Source organism: Battus philenor, unplaced genomic scaffold, assembly GCF_028537555.1.
Source record: "Battus philenor isolate CCGP_79_NKW_IND1 unplaced genomic scaffold, ilBatPhil1.0.hap1 SCAF_1, whole genome shotgun sequence".
NCBI classification, from domain to species: Eukaryota; Metazoa; Arthropoda; class Insecta; order Lepidoptera; family Papilionidae; genus Battus; species Battus philenor.
Window position 1 is genome coordinate 772,682 of NW_027181661.1, and position 23,625 is coordinate 796,306.

Sequence of the window (23,625 nt, forward strand, 5' to 3'; positions counted from 1 at the left end):
AGAACATTGCGAAGAATCTTTACAATTTATTTTCCATACAGAAAGTCTGACTGCACTTATGTTATATAACTAGTTGTAAGTTAAGTTGCTAAAAATTTAAATTACTTAACACGTTGAGCGCCACGCCGATTTTTAAGATGTTCAGCCCACGCGCGCCAAATAAATGTTTAGAACAATCCCTTCCATAAAATAGTATAGAAAACTAGCCTGCCAATTGTTATTAAGTACTATGGTTGTAAATATATTACAAATACATACATTCTATATAAAAATATTACAAAGCAAAAAATTAACGTTACCGAATTTCGGAAAAAATTGGCACTGCATCTTGCAGAATTGCAAAAAGATACATAAAGAAAAACAAACTCCAAAGAAAATTGGTAAAAGTCTCTGAAAATGTAAGAAAAGACGGTAAAATCATGGTAAGGTAGAAGACCAAGCGTGCTGTAACATTTTGTGATACTTGTGAGTGCCATTTTTATATTTGATGTGTCTCAATCTATCCCATTAATAGTATAATTGTACTAAATTAAGTAAATTTTAAATAAATTTTCTGTTATTCCGTAAAATGGACATTTTTTAGTTCTCGTGTTACATGCTGTAAGCCACCGATGGCTGACATAGCGCTCAACATGTTAAGCTTATATCACTTATTCCCTACATTTGCAGTGAGGTAGCAAAAAGCCCTCCAGCCAATGTCACGTGTCTATACTTAATTTTTAAGCTGTGTTAAACCAATTGAATTGAATAATTGAGACAATAAATAGAATGAATAATTATTGCCAATTACTCAATCTCCGACTAATTGTATATGCCAAGAATTAATGTACTAGGTACGCTAGATTTGTAAGTGATTAAAGTTAAAGTAATTTCATTTTGGCCATAAGCCAGGTAGCCAATAATTTGTATGAAACCAAAAAAATATTTACTTTGTGATGTATTTAAAAATGTATTACAAAATTATTATTACCAGTATATGATTGTAAGAAGATATTACCTTTATTTTCAATCTACATTCATGTAGTCTAACTTATGCATTAAAAATTATAGTAAGTTCCAAGGGTTCCCCTTAAATTTAATATATAATTGTCATAGTACCTTTGAATTTGATTAGGAATATCGGAAATATTGATCTTATAAGACCACAAACAATTTAACCTATTCCACAGAATGAACCCAGCTGATCTTAGCCATAAGTTTAATTTTTCTGCCTGATGTGGCAAATAAAATGAGGGTCAATTTAAAAAAATGAAAGAAAGCTGTGATATTTTGTTTAGGACTCTTTTCAAATATGATTTGACCACACTACCCACCAGACCACCTCTCAGTCTTACTTAAATTATAAAGATAGATATTATATAGAAGTATGAAATATTTTATTTGTTTAGAAAAAAGCATTACTAATATAATTCATTATTATTTTGTTCAGAAATAGGATTTATTGTTATGTTGCTTAAACTTTGACAGACAGAAGGGGCAAAATATTTATTATTATATTTTTATGTTATGTTTTTTTTTACACAAGTGTTTTTGAATCATTTACGGGTGTATATAATTATTTAAGAGCAGGTGCCATATGATTTATGAAATATAAATTATATACAATTATGTTTTCTTAAAAAAAAAAGTGATTTAATGTTCCCATTTAAATATAGACATATTTATTACTGTCTGTCTCATAACCAAATTGCATGACTTACGAATTTAAATAGACAATGGTGTTGAATTTCCCGTCTTTTCGATTTGAGATGTCAAAGGGGCGATGTCAACATATATGTCATAGATAATATATTGTTCATAAATGTTTATGATTGATTTACTAATATTAATTAAAATTGTAACTTGAATGTGACAACTTGGAAAGTTTGAAGAAAACTACAAATTTATAAGAATAAACAATTTTTCTCCATTTAATTTGTTTTATTTTTTTAGAGTAATTCTATGCTCACACGCTAAATACCTAGTCATTTTAACAGTTTTTTTAGTTCCTCATTTACTTTTTAAAATGTTATGACTTATAAAAGACGCCTCCAAAACGGCTATCCTGCCTACGAGGGTAGATCTGATTGATGGATTTGTTACATTTTTTTTTAATTCTATTACAGGCTGGTTTCGACATGAGTCCAGATGCTATATGTGGAACAAACATATTCGAAGTAAATCTGCGCATAATCAGTTGTTGCAATGCGTTTCACCCACTCATTCGCACACCGCAATAAGCCAACGATTAAGCTTTCGCGTCGTCCGGAGACTAGCACAAAATGTTAGCGACTGACTGGGCCGCTTAAAACCTTTTTTATATTTGACACGTTGTGTTGCTAGGCGTCGTACACGTGTTTCTGTTCAGAATAGTCTATTGTTACGCGGCAATGTACTCTGACCTAGTTTTGTGAAATTATATTTAAAAAACCACCATTATTTGATTAATTTTTATTTTATTTTTTATACAGTCAATACGCTCGCCAACATTGGCCTTGATCTAAGGGCGGTGATAGGTGGCGGTAACTACAGTCATTGATTTTCTTGAGCGGCAGAGACATGAAACGCGTCGATGGAACGAAATTCCAACCACAAGGAGTTTTTTGTGGCGTCGTTAAAAAAATTGTATTCTAACTAATGTTATAAGTATAATACTCGGCCAAAGTATTTTTGTTGGTATGTGAAAAATTACCAAGAATGGATTTTATGAATAAATTCTTAAAACTTATTCATATTTACAACTATTTATATTTTTCTAAATATAAATTCTACATCTGGTACAATTTATTCAAGAACGACCATACAGGTAAAGTTTCTAAATGCACTCTACAAGGGATTTGAAAAGATATTGTCTCGATTTAGAGTAAAACTTAAATTGCCCAATTATTATAATGAAATACCGCACAGAGTTACGAGGATCCTTAATGCATATACCATAGGCTTAAGGTTACAAAGATTCTATTCTAAATGTGATGAAAGACTGTTGTGTGAAGTTAGCTGTATTGGAGTTCCATACGGAACATTATTAATAACTGCTGGTTGATAAATTTCCATAATTAAAACATTATTTAAATAACATATTTAAAATATACTCGTGTTTTAGGTTTTAATTGTCAAAAATGATTTACTTCTGTCAGGCATACGTCAACTTTAAATACGACGTGTCTATTAAAACAGCCATATATAGTTCACGGACCCCTCCGTTCCGTGAACTCATTTCCGATGAAGCTGTAAAAGCCGCTAGGCAAACAGCAAAAACTTCACATGAGACAATAGACAATAGAAAACAGCCATCGGGTCTCCTCACGCTCCAATCGTTGTCGTTAGTCGTTATGTCAATATTTAAGAAGGCATTGTAAATGATGGTTTAGTGCAATACATTACGTATTATAAAATGTGTATAAATTAAAGAAATCTGCACATTCCCGAGGTACGCGAGACTGGTATTATTTGGTTATATCTAATAGCTTTATCTTGCGAATGATAATACTGCATTCAATAATATACACTCTATATAATGCTTTAATCTAATATTATAACAGAAACATATAACTCTTTACGTTTTAATTGATAGATACGGCACATTTGTACTAATTTTCTAATGCACTAATAAAATACCGAAAATAAATACTTGTAACTAGCAGTGATTTATTTAAAAAAAATATATGTTAAAATTGTGGACAGATTGTATCTCAAGAATCTGCAATTAACATTGTTTACACGTCAAATGAATCATATAACCTCTAAAAAATAAAATAGTACTCTAGTAAATAATGATATTTGTTGTAAGTAATTGTTTTAATATTAAAATATAGAGAGATACTCACTGTTTGAATTAGCATTACATAAATATGTTTAATTGAAAAATAGTCTTACTTTTTTTATATTCTTGTTGTTATTTCTATTTCTTCTACTTAATACAAAGTCCGCAGGGACAGGTGGTTTTATCATTTGGAGATTTATTTTTAAAAAGTATGTAAGACATTGTAATTATTTTGCAATATATGTGTCAAACTTATTAAGAGCCAATTTTGGAACCCTGTGACTCTAAAGTAGAAGTATGGTGAGCAGTGATTTTTAACTTTATCATCATCCAATGCCACTTGAGTCATTGTGTTGTTTTTCTCAGACAGGATGTTGGACACTAAAGAGAAGTCTAAGAAATAAATTTTGTATATAACTTAGCTTGCGCATTAATCTGCAATAAACTATCTGCTGTTATTAACTTTATTAGAAACAATAACACATTTTTATATGTTACAATCCAGAGGTGGGAATTGTTCCTCCTGTCCACAGGATTTACTACCTTAACCTAGGCCCACCCTAAACTTGTCTCCCAGGTGGAGCTAAATGAGGAATAATGCTGAACAACAGGCAGTGGTTGAACAACCTGACCCTAGGCTCTCACAAACCCAGAGACATTAATTTCTCAACAAATTATCATCAAACAATCAAAAAAAACTTATACTTTGATACAACAGATGGGTACATTATGATACTAATAGCCATCACAAAAATGAAGGCACTGTTGATTCTCACATGGATCATCAATGCATTAGCTCTGAACAAACTAGAATAATAATTATTCCCAAATCACAATAAAATTGAAATTTTATTAATTTCAGAGACATATCTGACTCAAGAAAAATTAGTGTAAATGGATATAATACATAATTTTCTAATGACCCAGATAGAATGTTGCACAGAAGCTACAATAGTGATCAGTGACAGTATTAAACAATACATATTATTTGACCTTAAACACCAGTATCTCCAAGCTGTGGTGGTAGCGGTAGGCAAAGAAGAAGTTCACAAGTTCACAAATATTTAGAAATGCCAACTGTATATAAACTGATTAAAAAATCTTGTAAGGTCTAGAAACAATTATTGTAATGTCATAGGAACTTGGTAAGTTCTTTGATGAACACAAAAGTGTATTCTGTTTAAGATCAACATTAGACTGAATCAACATTCAAAGAAAGATCAACATTAGATTGACTGAATCTTCATCAAACAATCTTATTGTCAAATGTAATTAATCTGGCTGATTATAAAAAGACAGAAAAAAAATTGTCATAACCCGAATTCAGAAAATGCTTTTTCTTACTCTATGATCATTACTATATTCAGGTGTTACCTTGCGGAAGACCATTTTAAGTAAGAAAGGGATTAATATGTAGCTACTTCTGCTATGCAGCAGTAGTTGTGCAATGAAGTCACCGAGACTTGATGTTTGGCACTGGTCAGTGTAATATCTCCTGAGGATGCACCGTGGAGGGGCGAAACACGTGTTGAGTGAATTGACGGTGGTGGTTGTGTTCTTCATTATTTGCTGCATGCGCATTTATCAGCGGGCTGGAGGGCGGTGCACTTCATTGCACGATTACTGCTGCATAGCGGAAGTAGCTATATATTAGCCCCTTTCTTACTATGATCATTACATTATTTATAATTTTTGACATCATTAGTTTTTAGGTAGGGTGCACCATACAGTTTTCTCTTCATGTTGGGCTGTGTACAAGAATGTTGGTGTCTGCTACCATCTTTTCCTACCCATACTAAATGAGCAGTACATTCATTCCTTTAAAATCTATTTTTTTAACCAATCTATTACAATACTGGCTATCGCTTATGTAGTTTATATGGATTGCCAGTGAATTCTGGAGTAAAATAAAAAGTGTACATGTATTTAATTATATCCAAGATATAATGTCATTCTACTTTCAGGATTGAATAAAGTTTTTTTTTTAAATATGGAGATGGATCGATTGATGGAAGATGGAGTCCATTTACTTCTGGTATGTATGTCTTGTTTGTTAACATCTGCTGTTGTGTATATCTGGTCTCTTGGACAGAAATTGGGCTTCTAGAATATGTTAGAATCATAACAAAATTTTTAACCAGCAAACATGTACTAATTCACAGATTCGCCTATTTTATCATGAGTTACTGTTAAATGATTTATTTATTTTATTTTAGTCAAGATAATAGTAAAATATTAGGGGGATTGGAAAGTAATGTCTCTTTCACAAGTTAAATTCACACGACCACATTTTTAACAAGTTGTCATTTCTAATCAACAATATATTCACCTTCTTTACCAACAACCTGTTGCCATCCAAAATACAAATTTTCAATGCCAGAGCCATAAAAATTAAACGGTTGTTCTGTAAAATAAATCGACAGAAACAACATTACTTTCCAGTCGTCTTAATAATGTATAATTTCTCGACATTTGTTTAGGCACATTGGAAATAAGAACACCAATAACTCAACTTTTGAAACATCGCAAAGTTAATAAAGATTTTCTATAACAAACCATGTGAATATCGAAGGTAGGTTCCAGTGTTGCGTAAATACTACTTTTTTCAAAAAAAATTGAACAATGTAAACATTTAAAAATAATACATAATTTTATATCAAACATACAAAAAAGTATTCAATTAAAACATAGTAAACTATTGAATTGATTTATAAAATATGTAGAAAAGGAATCTCGGTGTTTTGATAACAAGACGCAATTCGAAACAAATATGTTGCCATGTTTAAGAAACAAAAAGAGAATTAAAAAAATAAATAAAGACATGAACACAAAACATTGCCAACGCTGCTAAATTAGTATCTAAATTAGTACTAATTTAGCAGCCACGCGATTTCGAAAAACGCAATGCGAGGTATGCTTATGCAATTTTGGTAGATTCCGAAATTACCGAACTGTTGGAGCACTGTGAAACTGTATGTACATATTATATTTAGAAGTCTCATTATGTATATTTTTTGTAACTGCTACTAAACACAATACTGTGTCCAAATTACAATGGTGACACCACAGTGCAGTGGTGACATGCGCAAAATATTAGTAAACGGTGGTGATTTAACAATTTTTCATTGAAACTTTTGCGATTCGTGGATAAAAGAACATGTACCTGTTCTAAATAGAACTGGTGTTTTTCACAAGTACATTTCATACATTCTTCCTCGTTTATGGCCAAATCTTTCACCACGCAGGCGGTTCGATTGTGGAATGATTTACCGCTGAATATAAGACGTGATAACTCACTACCTATTTTCAAGGAAATGGTTAAGAACCATTTATTGGACCTATAAATAGGCTTACCATACGTCCCGGTTTGACCGGGATAGTCCCGATTTGAGATCCCTGTCCCGGCGTCCCGGTGAAACTTGAACAGCACCGACACCCCAATCAATCGTTCCCCCATGCCAGCCGCGCCAAAGACGAATCGAAAGCGAGCGAGAACGAGTAAAACCGACCGCGTGTGTGAGCGTGAAACTTTATAACCTCAGTCAGTTGTGAACAAGCGCGTCTACTGCGCGTGTCCACTGTTAAACTGTGTTGCGTTCAATTTTTTTTCACGTCCTCGTCGCCCGCCTGTGATGAATTAAGTGTCTATTATATTGACTTTTTTTCGTCGAAACAGATATTTATCGTACGATTTTTCCTAGCTCAACATGCCAAAACGAAATTGTACATTCACAAAAGAACTTGAATATGACTATCCGTTTCTTAAAAAGCTCTGCGGTCATAACGACAGAGTGAAATGTGAACAGTATTTATCAGAGTTTTCAATAGCACACGATGAAAGAGGATATCAAGGATCATCTAAATTGCTCGAAACACAAGGCCTGCGTACTTGCCATTGCAAACTCATCTACCATAACATAAACTATGTTGTTTAAAGATGTCGAACCCGCAGAAAATGAACTATCCATTGCTAAAGAAGCTACTTCTGCATTCCATACAACAAAGCACGATATAAGTTTTAAAACATCTGATTGCTTCTCAAAATTAATATCCAAGCTATTTGGGCCCAAATTCGGGTCTGCGCGTACCAAGTGCGAAGCGATGGTCACGGGAGTGATCGCACCGGTGGCAAGAGATGAATTACACGATGAGATAAAAGAATGCAATTTTTTTAACATTTCAACAGATATATCAAACAGACATGATGTAAAATTGGCACCAATAGTTGTGAGGTACTTTATACCTGTGAGAGGTATATCTGTAAAGTTATTCGATTTTCGATCTGTCGTCGGAGAAACGTCTGAAATCTTGGCAAATCACATAACGTCGATAATCAAAAGACACGAAATGGAAAACAAAATGGCTGCTTTCATTGTTGATAACTGTAATACGAATTTCGGAGGGGTAAACAGGCGGGGCGCCAACAACGGCGCTAACATAAAAGGCATTGGTTGAAGCGCACACATCATTCACAATACAATTCAACATGCATTTGATGGTCTTCCTGTCGAAATAGAGGCTATCGTTGTAAAAATATACAAATATTTATGTATATATACTGTACGCGTCACAAACTTAAAAAGAGTACAAAAAATTAGTGAAACATGGAAATACAAGATTTCTGTCTTTATTACTAGCTGTGGAAAGGATCCTGCGGCTATACGAAGGCTTGAAATCTTAGTTTCTTGCTCATTGCATTGCGGCAGTTCTTCACAACAGAAATTGGAGCACTTTATTTTTGATTTATGCTCGGACAGTTAAATGTATTCAACAAGACCATTGAGTCTATGGAGAAGACTAACTCAACGGCGACAGATGTATGTATGGAGTTGGCAAAGTTAAAAACGAATCTTCAAAACAGGATGGAAAACAAATTTCTTCAACAAGCAGCTAAACAACTCTTAAATAAATTGAAAGAGTCCATAAATGTCGAAAACTTGATGAAGTGACGTTCACGATTTTTATGAGCGCTGCATATCGTATTTAACATTTTGGGAAACGAACTTCGACGGAGCTGAAGATTTGGAGTGGATCTGCATGAAATGAGCTCAACTGGAGTGAAATCGAAAAAGCAGCAGAAAATATAAATAAAATTCAAAAACCTCATTCGAAAACCCAAATAATGATTGATAAGTTGTTTGATGAGGTGTTATTGGCAAAAAGCTTCTTCCAAAATTCTAATGAAGCTAATTACTCCGAGAAATGGGTCAAGCTATTCACCCATTTTCACAAGCAGCATATTGAAGTCCCGAATTTAAAAAAAATTATGGAGTTTGCTATGTGTCTGCCCGGTACTTTAGCGCCAGTGGAAAGAATTTTTTCACAGATAAAAAAAATGTGGTCTGACGATCGGGGGAGGATGGAAGATTGCGTTGTGGAAGCCTTGCTTACATGCAAACTCAACTTGAACATGTCATGCAGTGAATATTATGACAAAATGAAACACGACAAAACGATTCTGAAGAAAGTGCACTCTAGTGAAAAATATAAAGCAAGCGTGGGTGTATTATAAAACCGGGCATATTTTTAGTGTTGTTTGTATTAATTGTAATTTGTCTCTTTTTATTTTTAATAAAAAATATATTCACATTTATTTATATGTTTTCAATTCGTAATAATTTTGATTGCATTTAAAAATATGAAAAACACAAATTAAGCGAAAAGCGAAATGAAAATGAGCCTCTTTCTCTTCTGCGTCCCGATTTGGCTCTTCGTAATTATGGTAAGCCTAGCTATATTTATCTATCTCTTAATTCATTTCTTTTTCTTCTTGTTTCTTTCTTTTCAAGTGCGATCGAACCATACTGATCGAAGTCAGTTAGATGTTTTTATTTATTATGGTACAAAATTTATATGTATTAAACCTTATTTATTATAAGTATATATGTTATATACGTATGTATTTATGTTTAAGTATGTATGTCTATGTATATGTTCATCTGTTTGTGAATATGTATTTTTTGTACACGTAAACTACCATTTATTAGAACTTTTACCTTTTTCATACTATGGTTGTCTGTAAGAGATTGCCTTGTGTGATAAGGCCGCCCATTGTACTTTTTTGTATATTATTGTCAAATTTATTAAACGTATCTTAACGTGTACAATAAAGAAAATTAAATAAATAATTAAATTTCAAATTACTTTTCAAAGTTTAATCTTGTATATTCTATCTTTGCATAGGATAGGGTATCTTGTGAACAAATACCAAAACTACATAATTGAGTAACAGAGTGGTTGAAAGTATGAAACATTTTAACTTAGATGTAACTTTTTATCATTTCATGGAGATGCCCCCATGCCAGCGACATGAAGGGTCTACTGGGATTTCTCCAGGAGTTGGATTGGCTTGAGTAAAGCAAACCCTGATGCAAAATAACCGAAGTCCCCTTTGGTTTCGGAAAGCAGCCCGTGGTGTGAAGACAAGAAAGCATTCCATGGATTCACTATGTAAGTTACTGTCAGATCTATTGCAGTGTGAAGATTGTTGGCCTGGTCTCTATTGGCTGAATGGCCAAGCAGCTTATATTCTATGGGAGGTCGAGGCCCCCATGGCGAGTTGAATATGGCTTCATTGCTTTACTCTGCTCTGCTTTGTAAAATTTTAATACAAATTGAAATACTAATGCTATTTTTATTGGAAGCCTCCGTTCCATACAAATTTAAAAAAATAATTAATTTGGAATAACTACCTTCTTGTAAATTCAAGTGATGTAATAATAAACTATATATTAAAACATACAATTATCAGTATTAGAAAATAAAAGATATTTACTATAAAGATTTAACCTTTATTATTTCAGGCACTGCCACTTTGGTCTCCTGTCTGTCAACATATGGACGTCAATCGGCATATGTCCCCAATCGGCTTAGTTGCAAAGCGTCTCTTTCGTTTCAATTAGTAAGTGTAAAATTAAATATTCTTGTTCTACCTAATCAATTATGGTCACTACTAACACATAGGTTAGCCGCATGTGTAAACTTTATAATATGCTTAAAAACATTTTATATATATATATATATATATATATATATATATATATATATATATATATATATATATATATATATATAGTGAAGCTAGGAATAATTACTTTGATACTGTAACTTATTTTCATTACATGCAGTGTTCACTTTTAAAAATATATATATGTATAAACCATGATAAAAAAGAAAAAAAACTCTTACAATAGTCAATAGATACAAATATATAACATATCTTTCGTCTATACATATATATTTTTTAATTCTGCCCTAATTCACAAACAGTCCGATGACAGGATAGGGGTAGTTTCCACTGAAATCACCCCACTTTCACATCGAATGGTTTGATCACTTAAAATACTGTTGCAATCCGTGCATGTACCATGGGACATTAGATATTTTTTAGAACGGTTTTATTTAGTTGTACCCGTACGGAATTTATTTGGATCAAAATCAGAAATTGAAATTTAAGCACCTTCCCGTTGTCAGATTGACCTGAAATTTGGTACACACATTTAATTTAGATGACAATACAATATAATAAAATCAATAACATTATAAATCTAAGATGGCCGCCGATACAAAATGGCGGATTACATATTTTTCCTTAACCTCCTCAATATGGGTATTAAATGAAAAGAAAAAACTACACCAGTAAAACATGATGATTATGTCAAAATTTAAAATTCAAGATGGACGCCGTTCCAATATGGCGGAATAGGTACATATTTTTCCACAACAACCACAATATGGGTATCAAAAACCCGTTTAACTTAAAAGTTTTTTAAATGTATTTATTCTATCTATCTTATGCATGCATAAGAAAACCCATGTGAACTTGTAGCGAGGTCGTCACAGATTATAAAGTATTTTCAACTATATTATGCTATCATGCGATATTATAATTATTTACAGTTTCAATTACTGTACACGTGTGTTATTTTTAAATGATATATACATGAAAATGCTTTAAATTTAACACGAAAATTATTTCCTTTGCGAATTGATAAATTAACATGGGCATATAATTTTACCTTGTGATTATATCTTGTATTGTTACAGATTCAAAAAAAACTGTGTGTGATACATGTGGGAATAGCTCAAGCGGTTTACATATATTAATGCTTGCTTGCGCTTCTATTTTTAATATTGTATAAAATTCATATATCCATTATCCAGATGTATATTTAACTAAAGCTTAAAACTTTAGATTGTCATAGTAGAAAAAAGGACCAAAAATCCATTTTCAATTATATGCTATATTATAAAAAAGTAAGTATTAATTAAGAAATGGTAGAATAGTGGTAGAGAACTAAGACTTGCGATTGTATGTCGCTGGTTCAATTCCATGGATACATTCTTTTATAATTGATACTTGCATTAATTATATAGGATTACAATTGATAATAAACAAGATAAACACAAATATCACACTGCTATTGCCAACCTTCCCACCAAGAATGGCGATTATGGTATATCAAAACCGATATTTTTGGAAATGGCCTATATCTTGCATTGGGCGTATTTAGGCTAATTCATAAAGTAAAAGCAAGATATTGTAAATATAACATAAAAGAATAAATATAAGATGTAATAGTAGAATACTATAATAAATAAAGAAAAGAAATGAAAGAATTTTAAGTTTATTATAGTTAATCCTTTACCTTTCATGCATCACCTCTTTTTCTTCACCATTTACACCTCGACTGTTTTTTTTTACAATGCTATTTTATTTTATTTTTACATCATCTGTAAAAAAAATATTTTATCAGTCATTTTGTATCACTGCTATTTTCCTTTATCCTTCTTCTAATATATAAAATTCTCGTGTCACGGTGTTCGAACTTGAACTCCTCCGAAACGGCTTGACCGATTTTTACCAAATTTTACATGCGTATTCAGTATGTCTGAGAATCGGCTACTATTTATTTTCCAAACCCCTAAGTGATAAGGGTGGTCCACCCCTAAATTTTATTTTTAATTTTTTAGACAATTTTTTTTGGTTTTTATTTTATTATGATACAGCATACAAAAATACATACAAACCTAAATTTTCACCCCTCTACGATCAACCCTTATCTTACATTTGTTAATTAAAGACTTTAATTTTTTTTGCAAAACGTTTGCGGGATCAGCTAGTCTATTTTTATGATTATACGATAATATGCAGTTTATTTTTAATTTATGTACTTATATATCCAAATGAATAAGTGTTCTTGGAGAACACGTTTTACATCGAAATAGCCAACGAATCGTATGGGCGTTAATATGTTAATTTTTCATTTATTAATTGACTGAAGTCAATTCTAAGTTACTAACAAGTAAGTATTTTAAAAGTGACCGCATATTAATGCTTGGTAAGGCTTCACTTATTAATGTGTGATATTGGGATGTTTCATGTGTTAACATTGTAAGCATGCTTTGGAATAAATTTTTAATCGTTTGAATGCTGATCAATTCTTGCATGAACTCGCTAAAACTGCGCGATACGTTTTTACTCAACTCGGACAAATATAAATCGATTTTAATAATTTTTTTTTATGATTTTTCCTTACAATGGCTACACATGTGGCTACAAATTTGAATATGTCATGGTGAAGGCGCAAATTTATGTTAAAAAAAGACATATTTAAATTAGCCCATGTAAAACGTCACGCGGCATTCAAACGGCTTAAACATTGCACCGCACCTATGTTTTTATTCATGCACCGTAAATAAAATGTCTGCATGTTTTTGTTGGTTTTTTTTTTCTCACTTCCTTGCAAAGCGAAGGCCCTGCTTAGTGTTATTTACATGCTGCTATGCGATTGATATAAAAATGTGCAATTTAAAATCAACTATCTATTTGCACGGCGATAACTGAGTCATTTATTTACTAACAATTTATTACTTCTTTACATATTCTTCTGTCTTAACAATGTCTGCTTTGTGTGACTGGCGAATCAATTCAGCTGTAAAATTATGACCGAAGTCTGATTTGTTGATGTTACAAAAGGTGTCCCATAAATCAACGTCATGACTGAATTTGTCTGTATGGGGATTAAATCTAAAATAATAAATATATCTTCTTCACGTATTATTAAAATTATTGCCTTAGAATAATATAATTTGAGAAATTCGATGCTACCAAGGACATTTTAGCCAGCGACACGCAAAAAATCATAATGTAATCGAATGATTTTTTTAATAAAATTAGAATTATTAAACGAAACCCACGATCGCACAACGAAGTTGGTACGCTAGGGATCAAATCAGAAATAAAGACTTTCGTCGACAAAGGTAATATGCTCATATAAGAGCAGTATTAAACTTCTTAGTGCCAACACCTCAACGGCCTATTTTAAATTTTCACGCACTATGTAACATATATACATGTTTTATAATAAAACAAAAGGGTTAAACCCGTCGAGTACACTTTCTAATCGCCATGTTTAACAATAAAATTGCCTCCGTGGAGCATGGGCCCAACGTTGGGAAACAATGGCCTGGACGATATGAATTTACAACCTCGATATAAAAAAAATAAAAAGCTATCGACACACACGAGCTATATAAATATATATATATATATACATATATATATATATATATATATATATATATATATATATATATAAACATATATATACCAGCGTCGGCCTCCACCTTGACTCATGTCTGTTAAATGAGAAAAATCGAACATCAGTTTACCTATTTAAAGGAATCAGGCGTTACCTTGCGGAAGTCCATACTAAGTAAGAAAAGGACCAATATTTAACCACTTCCGCACATGCAGTGGTAGTCGTGCAACAAAGTGCATCGCCCGCCAGCCCTCTAATAAATGCTTATGCGGCAAACAATGCGAATCACACAACCGCCACCGCCAAATTACTCAAGTGCTTCACCCCTCCACGGGGCATCTTCAGGAGTTATGTTACACCTATTAGTGCCAAACACAGAGTCAATGTGCCATGTGCTGCCATGCAATGTGCACACTTTTCGGTGCGATGGACTGCAATAAGCAATGGGTTACCGCAGTGTTGGACGTCGTAAAATTTTCGTTATTACAGCGTTTTGATTCCTTATAAACATTTGAATGAATTTCAAAAGATTCGTATTTTAAGGCGAGGTTGTGGAGTGTTACTAATAAATAATTTATAAGAATAATCAATTCAAATTTGCTATACAAGAGAAATAAGGTTTCATGATACGTTGCATAACATTTCAGTCTCACACTGCTGACACACTGAACTTGATTTAAGTATGATCATCTACTTTCCCGTTTAAATTGTTCATCCATACATCTTTTTCGAAATTTATCATCGTTTATCAACTGTATAATATTCTTTTAAATCGTCTCACTGTCTATAAAATTTTATTAAAAAATGGCGGCGAATTATTTTTGGTCCATAGTAAAATAATTTACCACACAAGCTGTTCTATTGTGGAATGATTTAATGCTAAATATAAGACATGCTAAGTTTTCTACCTATTTAAAAAATATATATTTTTTTAGAAATATATATGTAAATATTTCTTAGAAAAGAAATATTTACATTTATATATGACAAGCGCGATCTAAGTCAGTTTGATGTTCATATTAATTACGTATAATACTGTTTTTATTATAAGTATAAAAATATTAATATATTTGTACATATATAAATGTATATGTATGCCGATTTTGTATATATGTTATACGTAAACAACCGGATAATTAACTTATAATGTTTCGATACTATTCTTGTGTGAAAGAAATTATCTCGTGTTATTGGACTGTACATTTTTATTTACTATTATGAAGTTATATTCTAGCGTGTACAATAAAGGGTATTAAATATAAGAAATCGAAAATTAGGCGCAGTACCGTCTTTGGATGTGATCGCGAAAGTTATTTCTTAAAACTTTGTTACAACATATTTTTTAAAACACAATTATTATTCAAGGTTACAGTTGCGAAAGCGAAAATGGGTGTGAATGTTTGGTTTACTTTTTAGTAAACAGCTATTAAGCATTCACATCTCCGATAGCGTGATGTAAAAAAGGTTTTACATATAGATATATGTTAAATTAATTTCATTTTTCTAATCCAATATGATATGCCAATAATTTCAGGCAATACAAAGTGCAAATATATATATTGGCGCTATTTATTATTACTGAAAACTTTTTAGTTTAGAATTGAACATAAAATAATTGGCAGCAAAGAAGTTACATATAACATAACAGACTGTCTACTTTCATATATTTTAAATTTGACTGTAATTAATTATTAAGAAACTTATTTTATTTTGTGTCTCATATAATTTTTTTTTCAATTGATATGATTGCATTGTTTAATTATAAAAAAAGTATATCTTTACTTGAAAGATTGTTTTTATGGGTATGGAAGATGTGTATGTGGTTGCTGTAAAATAAAACAACAATATTTTATTACTCGTTTATTAGGAATTAACAAGATAATATATTATATTTATTCAGAATAATCATTTACGAATGAATTTTGTTATTAACAACATTACATTAATTAAATGAAGAAAGTAATTATTAAGAAGACAATTTAAATATTTTCTTCAAAATAAATTTGTTTGACGAAGGTGCAAAAAATTTCGTAATTGAATATGCTGCTGTCTGTCAGGCCCAGGGCATCCATGACGTAGTCCACATCTGACGGAGGGACGACTGATGGGAGGTCCCTGATGATATTGCGTACAAAGTAGCCATTTGAGAGGCCCATCCCTGTCGGGTCGTAATATCTAAAAACAGCGCGTAATATTTCAATAGCATTATCGAAACGCTGTGCATGTTCCATGATGGACACGAAATCCTCAAACCCAATTCTGCCCGATCCGTCACCAACGAATCTCTCATATATGCGGTCGACTTGGTCTTCTGTGACGATTTTACCAAAAACAATCATCACATTAACTAAATGTTCTTTCGCAATTTTCCAATCGATATCGCTCATGTACGCCGAAAAACCCAACCAAAGGCCATTCATCATCTGGCTTGGTGGTAAATTCCTCATGACTAATTCAAAGCTTCTGCTGGGGTAATATCAGAGTTAGCACTTCGACGTTCACAAACAGCCGCACGATCGAGCAGAGGTACAGGAATGACGACGCCCTTAACACCAGCGTGTTGCCTTACTAATAAAAAATGGCGACGTTTCAATGCGATTGCAATTAATTTAAAACTAAAATGTTAAAAAATATTTTTTTATTAAATTACGTAAATTTAAATTTTTCTCTTTTTAAACTGAGAATCGATGTCGTCTTTAAATTTATATGATTTAATTTATAATTATAATATGTATAAAAAATATATATTATTTAATATGTTGATGACAAATTGGGAACATGTCGCGTTTAATTCCAACACTTCCATGAAGACATGCAAGTGTTGATTGAATATTTTAAACGTAGTATTAATTTTTTTTATATATAAATAACATGTTTATAGGGGTCTCTAGCTCCCCATGCCTTGACCGGGAAAGGGATGTTACAAATTCGACTGAAATAAATTTTTAAATTTTATTTCTACATTCTCTTATGTCTGTCACAATATCTTGTATCAATGCCTTTCCCAATTCACATGATTTATTATTCTTTACCTGCAGATCTTTTTTGCATATCCTTCATTCGTAATGTAGCCTTATTAGCAAGTATCATATGAATATGGTTGCAAAGTGAACGATAATAGATATGTCGGGTACAAAATTAAAGCTATAGAAAAAAATAAACATTAATTCTAATTAAATAAAGGTAAAATAAACAAAATATAAACCTATACCATATGAAAAAAATGTGTAATTGTCAAAGTAAATATGTATTTTAATTAAATATGTTATATATTATAATTAGATTGTAATTCCCTGTCCATATAAATATGATTGGGGAGAGCATTCAATAGTGGGCGCCATTAGAAATACAAAAAAACATATCCAGAATGAGAAATTTAGTTTAAAGGCTTGTCGTCTAAAAAATTAATATTAAAAAGTCAAATGTACACAACAGCGATTTATATTAACCAAGGAAAATCGCTTCAGCACTCGCAGATATCTATGGGGTAGGCTGAGATATAAACCATAATCGCCAAACTTGGCAATATATGCTGACCATTCTCTGGCAATATATAATTAATGTACAAAGTATCAATTATAAAAATCTGGTGATGGATCCTTAGAAGCGGTAACTTTCAATAAGAACACTAAAGACCAATTCATTAATCACATCGGAATTCGAACTATCATCGTCTTAAACAACTTGTGAAAAGTTTAATCAAAAATATAACAAAGGTATATTTGATACATATATAAGTTTGGTAAAATTAGTAACTTTTTATGGTACATTTTAAGCAATTTTTTTAGACAGTTGGTCTATGGTATCAATAAACGTATATATAGGTTATGAAAAAATCACGTAATTACTTTTGAAGTTCAATTGAACAGGGAAGAACCCATTCAAGTTTGTTGTTGGGTAAACTCGGATAATGGTTTATTTTGAACCTTATTGCACATTTGACGTTCACAAACGTTTGCTTAAAATTATGCGCAGTTTATAAAATTATGAAAATATTAATATAGATGAACTTCTGTTACTAATAGTGAAGTGTTAATATGTCTGGAGAACATAGTAAATATCCTCACTGTGTACATAGTAGTGTGAACTAGTTGAATAACCAAGAAGGGAAAATACTGTTTGATACAAAACACACGCGCGGCTTTATATTTTACACGAATTTGTTTTGTTAATGCTCTGGACCTTTTATTCGACCCTACCATGTAATGTATGAATCATATAAGATTATATCTCTTATAGAGCACTAGCCTATTGGTATGAACTTGAGGTTGTAGGTTGCGGTTTAAATTCACTTGATTTTACATTAATTATACGTGATTGCAACTGTTTACAAACAAATTTACAAAGGATGGGCAATAACATCTGCATGTGTGAAAGTGTGGTGATTATAGTATATAACTTGCAGTAATATCTGTAGTGACAGATGTAAACAACATTTTTTTTAATGTGCAGATTTACATGCCAGTTGTGCACGCAATTTCATACGGAATTTACCAAAAGATATATAATTAGTTTATATATAAAAGTGGCCTAAGTTATTTCTTATTTCATCAGCTACCTGCTGGTATAATTCCTGTTAAAATCTAGCCATTTTAGTGATTACCAGGAACAGATAGACGATGAGTAATTTGACGGTGGCGGTTGTGTGATTCGCATTATTTGCCGCATATGCATTTATCAGCGGACTTGCGGGCGGTGCATTTTATTGCATGACTACCACTGCATATGCGGAAGTGGCTAAATATTGGTCCTTTTCTTACTTAAAATGTAATTTTATTGTATGTGTCATATATATATTCAGGTGCATATAGTAAAAAGCAATAATTTTAATATTACAAACATACACACCAATTTTATTTATTTATATAGATTATTATGTAATTTATTCCTGAAACTGAATACATATATTAATTAAAATTAAAAACATTTGATGTATATGTTCACCCTTATAGAGATTTTACATATGTGTTCAGTTATTTCAGTTGATTTCAGTATGAATGGAAAATTAATAAACATGCTATACTAAAATAATTAATAATTGTTTTATTATCATTTCAGTTGCAGATGAAAATGGATGTTCCTCAGGCTGTTAAGAAATTTGCTGCCAATTTAGGACTATTTTACCAAATGTGATCATAAAGGTATGTACAGAATGCATGTATATTACAATTTTTTAATTCATACATATGTTACACATATATAATCAATATTGAACATTAATGTACGATGATGTTACTTTCAAATATGTGTTAGTATTTGAATTTTTTATTTCAGCTTACTGTATCTGTTGAGCACTGAGACCTGCAAACATAGTTCATGGGTTCGATTCCCAGAATAAAATTTTATGTATTACACACTTTGGATTTATTACATGGGGTTGCCACTATTTACAAGATAGGCAGTACCATAATACCACACTGCGATTGCTACCACTCCTGTCAAACATGGCAATTGTGGTATATCTCTACATAGACATCTTTGGGGGAGGCTTTAGACTTCTAGTGGGTTTCTATGGGCTATATATATATATAGAATTAAAATCTCCACAATCTGAATTGAAGATTGAATGAAATGACAGATTTAAAATGAAAACTGAAATGATTCATGCAGTTTTCACTAAAATAACTAGAAGTTATAACAAAGATGAGTTAAATTGAAATATTTTAAATGAATTGTAGTCTTCAAACATTAAAGATCATGTACACCCAACTCTATTTATACACTATTTTAAGATAACGCGGTTCACCAATAAACATAAACATAATATTTTACACAAATTTTTTGATCTAGTACAAATTCCTAATTTTTTTTTTGTTCTAATTTTGACAGCCTTACAGAAAGTTATCTATACAGTAACAAAATACAATCGGGGGAATATCCTAAATCCCAAGATATAGGATATAAGTAAACGAAACATTAGTCAGCTTATGACCATAAATGTGTTGGTGACTTGGTCTACTTTATAATTAAAAAAAGTACCAATAGATGGCGTCACAATCGAAATTCTTCATTTGAATCGAACCCGACAGTTGTGACATATATATCTGACAATATCTTTCTTGGACAAGCTCAAAATAAGCAGGCAGCTTGTTATGAAGTAGCGGTGTAAACTTTATATTTATTTTTGTTCCATAAATACATATCTAGGAACTCTTTAGTTTCGTTCAGCGTCAACAGATGGCGTTACTTGTCAGTGAACATATGTAAGGGGAACCGCGCAGTAGAATCGACAGTAATAAAGAACTCGACAACGACACGATGTACTTATGTAATATGAATATCATTATTACTTAATTTTTCACTTTTTTAAGGGAAAATATTTAGATTTCTTTCATCTTACATGAATATTTAAAGTTTAAGGAACGTATTGAGGAATTTGTAAACGATATTTTTATAAGCTTTAGAACGTATATACCGTGTAAAAAGAGTTGAGTGTAATAAGATGCACAATAGGCTAAATTAAGGTAAGAAATTACTTAGACGATTTACAAGTATAGTTAAAAATATATAATATGTTATTCTGTTATTCTGTTCTATGGCATGATATTCTGCATATCTTAAAGAGAAAAACCATAATATATCGAAATTTAAGTTAAGAAAATATATAGTACTTTAATTTGGTGAACATATAATAATTCCTATCTTTGTCAACATATATGCATGTTCTTTTAAATAGAATCAATATATATAATATGGCAGTAGCATATGATGAAAATTGGAACTATGTATAAATAAATTAAATATACACATCAACAATATATTCTACCTTCGTTATCAACAACCTTTTGCCATCTAATATATAAATTTTCAATAGCGGTAAGAATCAATCGGTTTTTCTGTAAAATATGTCGACAGAAACGACATTACTTTCAATCATGATTGAAAATCACCAGAGTGTACAGTGACAAATGGTCTTGTACATATAGAGACCTGAGTGGATAGCGAGGTCAAAGTGTCCAACATTCAGTATTTAGTTGTGGATTGAATAAGGAATTAGATTCTCTTTGGGCTGATTTAGTTAGCTTTGCCCAAGCCACTCCAATTCCTCAAGATATCAGCTGAACCATTGATATTGCCAGAGATCCCAGAATGGCATCTCGGTGATCCGAGATATATAGATACACCGTATGTTGACAGCAGTCTCTTCCTCTTCCAGGCACCTAATATAAACAGATGTTAAAGAGACCATGACAGGTAGACCATCCTTGCCTCCAGTCGTTGTCAAGGTAGCGACAGCCGGAACAGGGCACATAGTACTATTTAAAAAGTATTATTAAAAAAAAACAAATTAGAGATTGGTCTTATTGTGCAATCATTAGATTGATGAAAAAGAGTTAAGGTATTTGAACGTAATCCTTTTATAAACTGCCAGCGCTTTTCGAGGTGGTAGCAGGGTTCAGCCATATAGACACCGATATCGTGGTCCTCTGGAGTGGGTCCCTGAACTTAATTACTACTTAGAATGACCACTAAGACGATCTAAAGGCCTTCCAAAGGCAAGGCTCTTCCGGGAGCCCTCTGGATTTGCTACCTAATGAACTTTGACTAGTTTTATTGCAAAAGGCTTTTAAAAATTTTGTATCAATAAAAGGCGGGTACTAAAAAAAATGCAATTTCATTAATTTCTGCTCCGACTGCGCTAACATGTAACATTTGAATATAACACATCTGTAGATTTTTAAACAAAAGGTCCATCATTACCATTTCGGCTGTAAGACATTCACAGCTGGACATAGGCTTCCCACATAGAGTCCACGTATGCCTACATTAACTTTATTGTAATACCAAGCTTTATCTATAAAACTTAATACAAATTTACAAAAGTAATTTTACTGAAATAATGTAATTTTGTTTAATATTTAATTCCAGATGCACCATATGATTCTAATTTGAATCATGATTGAATTGTACCGAAGCATCGCTGAGTTATGACTTGAAAGAGCCTTATTTAATCAAAAGATATCCAGTCGTACTGATAATGGAGATATGTTGAGAAATATAAGAAATTTCATGTTCGTGTGTCAATTATGTAAGTATTTTTACAATAAACATTATGTATACAACTTAACGGTTTATAAATTCATTGTACAGGTTAAAATATTGACTATGATCAGATTTATGTCAGCGCACCATGTGATTGTAATATAAGAGGCATTGTAGATAATAAATTGACAGACAGACATTTTAGATTAGAAAAAAAGGCTCTCATGGATAGTGCGAGATATTCAGTATTTTTATAAAAGCTGAAATGTACATAATTGAGGTAAGTAGTAACAACCTTCTAACACTACAGTGGGTAAAAGGTTATAGTGCAATGCTATAGATCTGTCGACCTAGAGAGGTTCCAGAATGGCCTTATAAGGCCTGGAACTCCTCATCCAATGACCTATCTGTAAGACCAGATCTCATATATTGGAGCGTACTGGGAGTCAACACATTGAACAATTGATGAGCCATGAGGAGTATTGATTCGCGAAAGAGGCAATGCCTGCCATAAGCTGCCAGCTCTCCATCATGAAACCCTGACTGAGCCAGGAGGCAGGGATTTTAACCAGTCATGGTCTTTGTAATATGTTTATATTAGGTGTTATGCGCAGGCCTTAGTGCAGGCGTGCCTGAAAGAGGATGATATTGCTGCCTATGTACTACTTCAGTGTATAGGTGATGAGATGGGTTGGTCTGTAGGGTCCTACCTAATTACACAAAAGTAGTACATGAAAAGCAGTCTCATCCTAGAAGACCAGGCACACGCTGTTTAGGGAGCTGTCCGTAACGTACCCTGTACAATTTTAAAGACATAAAGAAATTTTTGTCAAACTATACAATTTGACAAAACATTTATTAATTACTAATTGTTTTAAAAAGAAAAAAAATTAAACGAATTTCCTTTGGCAGCTCATAACTAACCTATCATAATTTTTCAGCTAGATTTTGATTTATGAGACAAATAAAAGAAAAAAAAAATATATCTCCCTTGGCAGCTCATACCTAACCTATCACAATTTTTCAGCTAGATTTTGATTTATGATACAAAAGTAATTATTTTCCATTGACATTTAAGACAATCACGTTAACGTTATCCAATGATGACATAACATAACTTCAACGTCAATTGGGTAGGTTCACCATTAGGTGAAGCAATAACATCAGGGCCTGGGAGGCCTTTTCCTTGCAATGGACATCTATCTGCTAAAATGAAGAAGAAATGCAATTCATGTACAGTATACGAATCAATGTTGCCATATACAGTTGTATTCTTCATTAGGCTAAAAGTTTTTACACCTATACCTACCACTTTATCCTCTCTTGTTTTTAATACTGATGGTTGTGGCAGCTGGT

At 32.0% G+C, this 23,625-nt stretch overlaps 1 long non-coding RNA gene across 1 annotated transcript; it reads left to right on the forward strand.

The window, feature by feature from the left end:
• Positions 1-10,037: 10,037 nt before the first annotated feature.
• Positions 10,038-22,309, forward strand: LOC137921512 (uncharacterized). Its single transcript, XR_011107481.1, has 4 exons — positions 10,038-10,192; positions 10,546-10,643; positions 19,345-19,427; positions 22,156-22,309. It is a non-coding gene; the product is annotated as an uncharacterized lncRNA (long non-coding RNA).
• Positions 22,310-23,625: the final 1,316 nt, after the last annotated feature.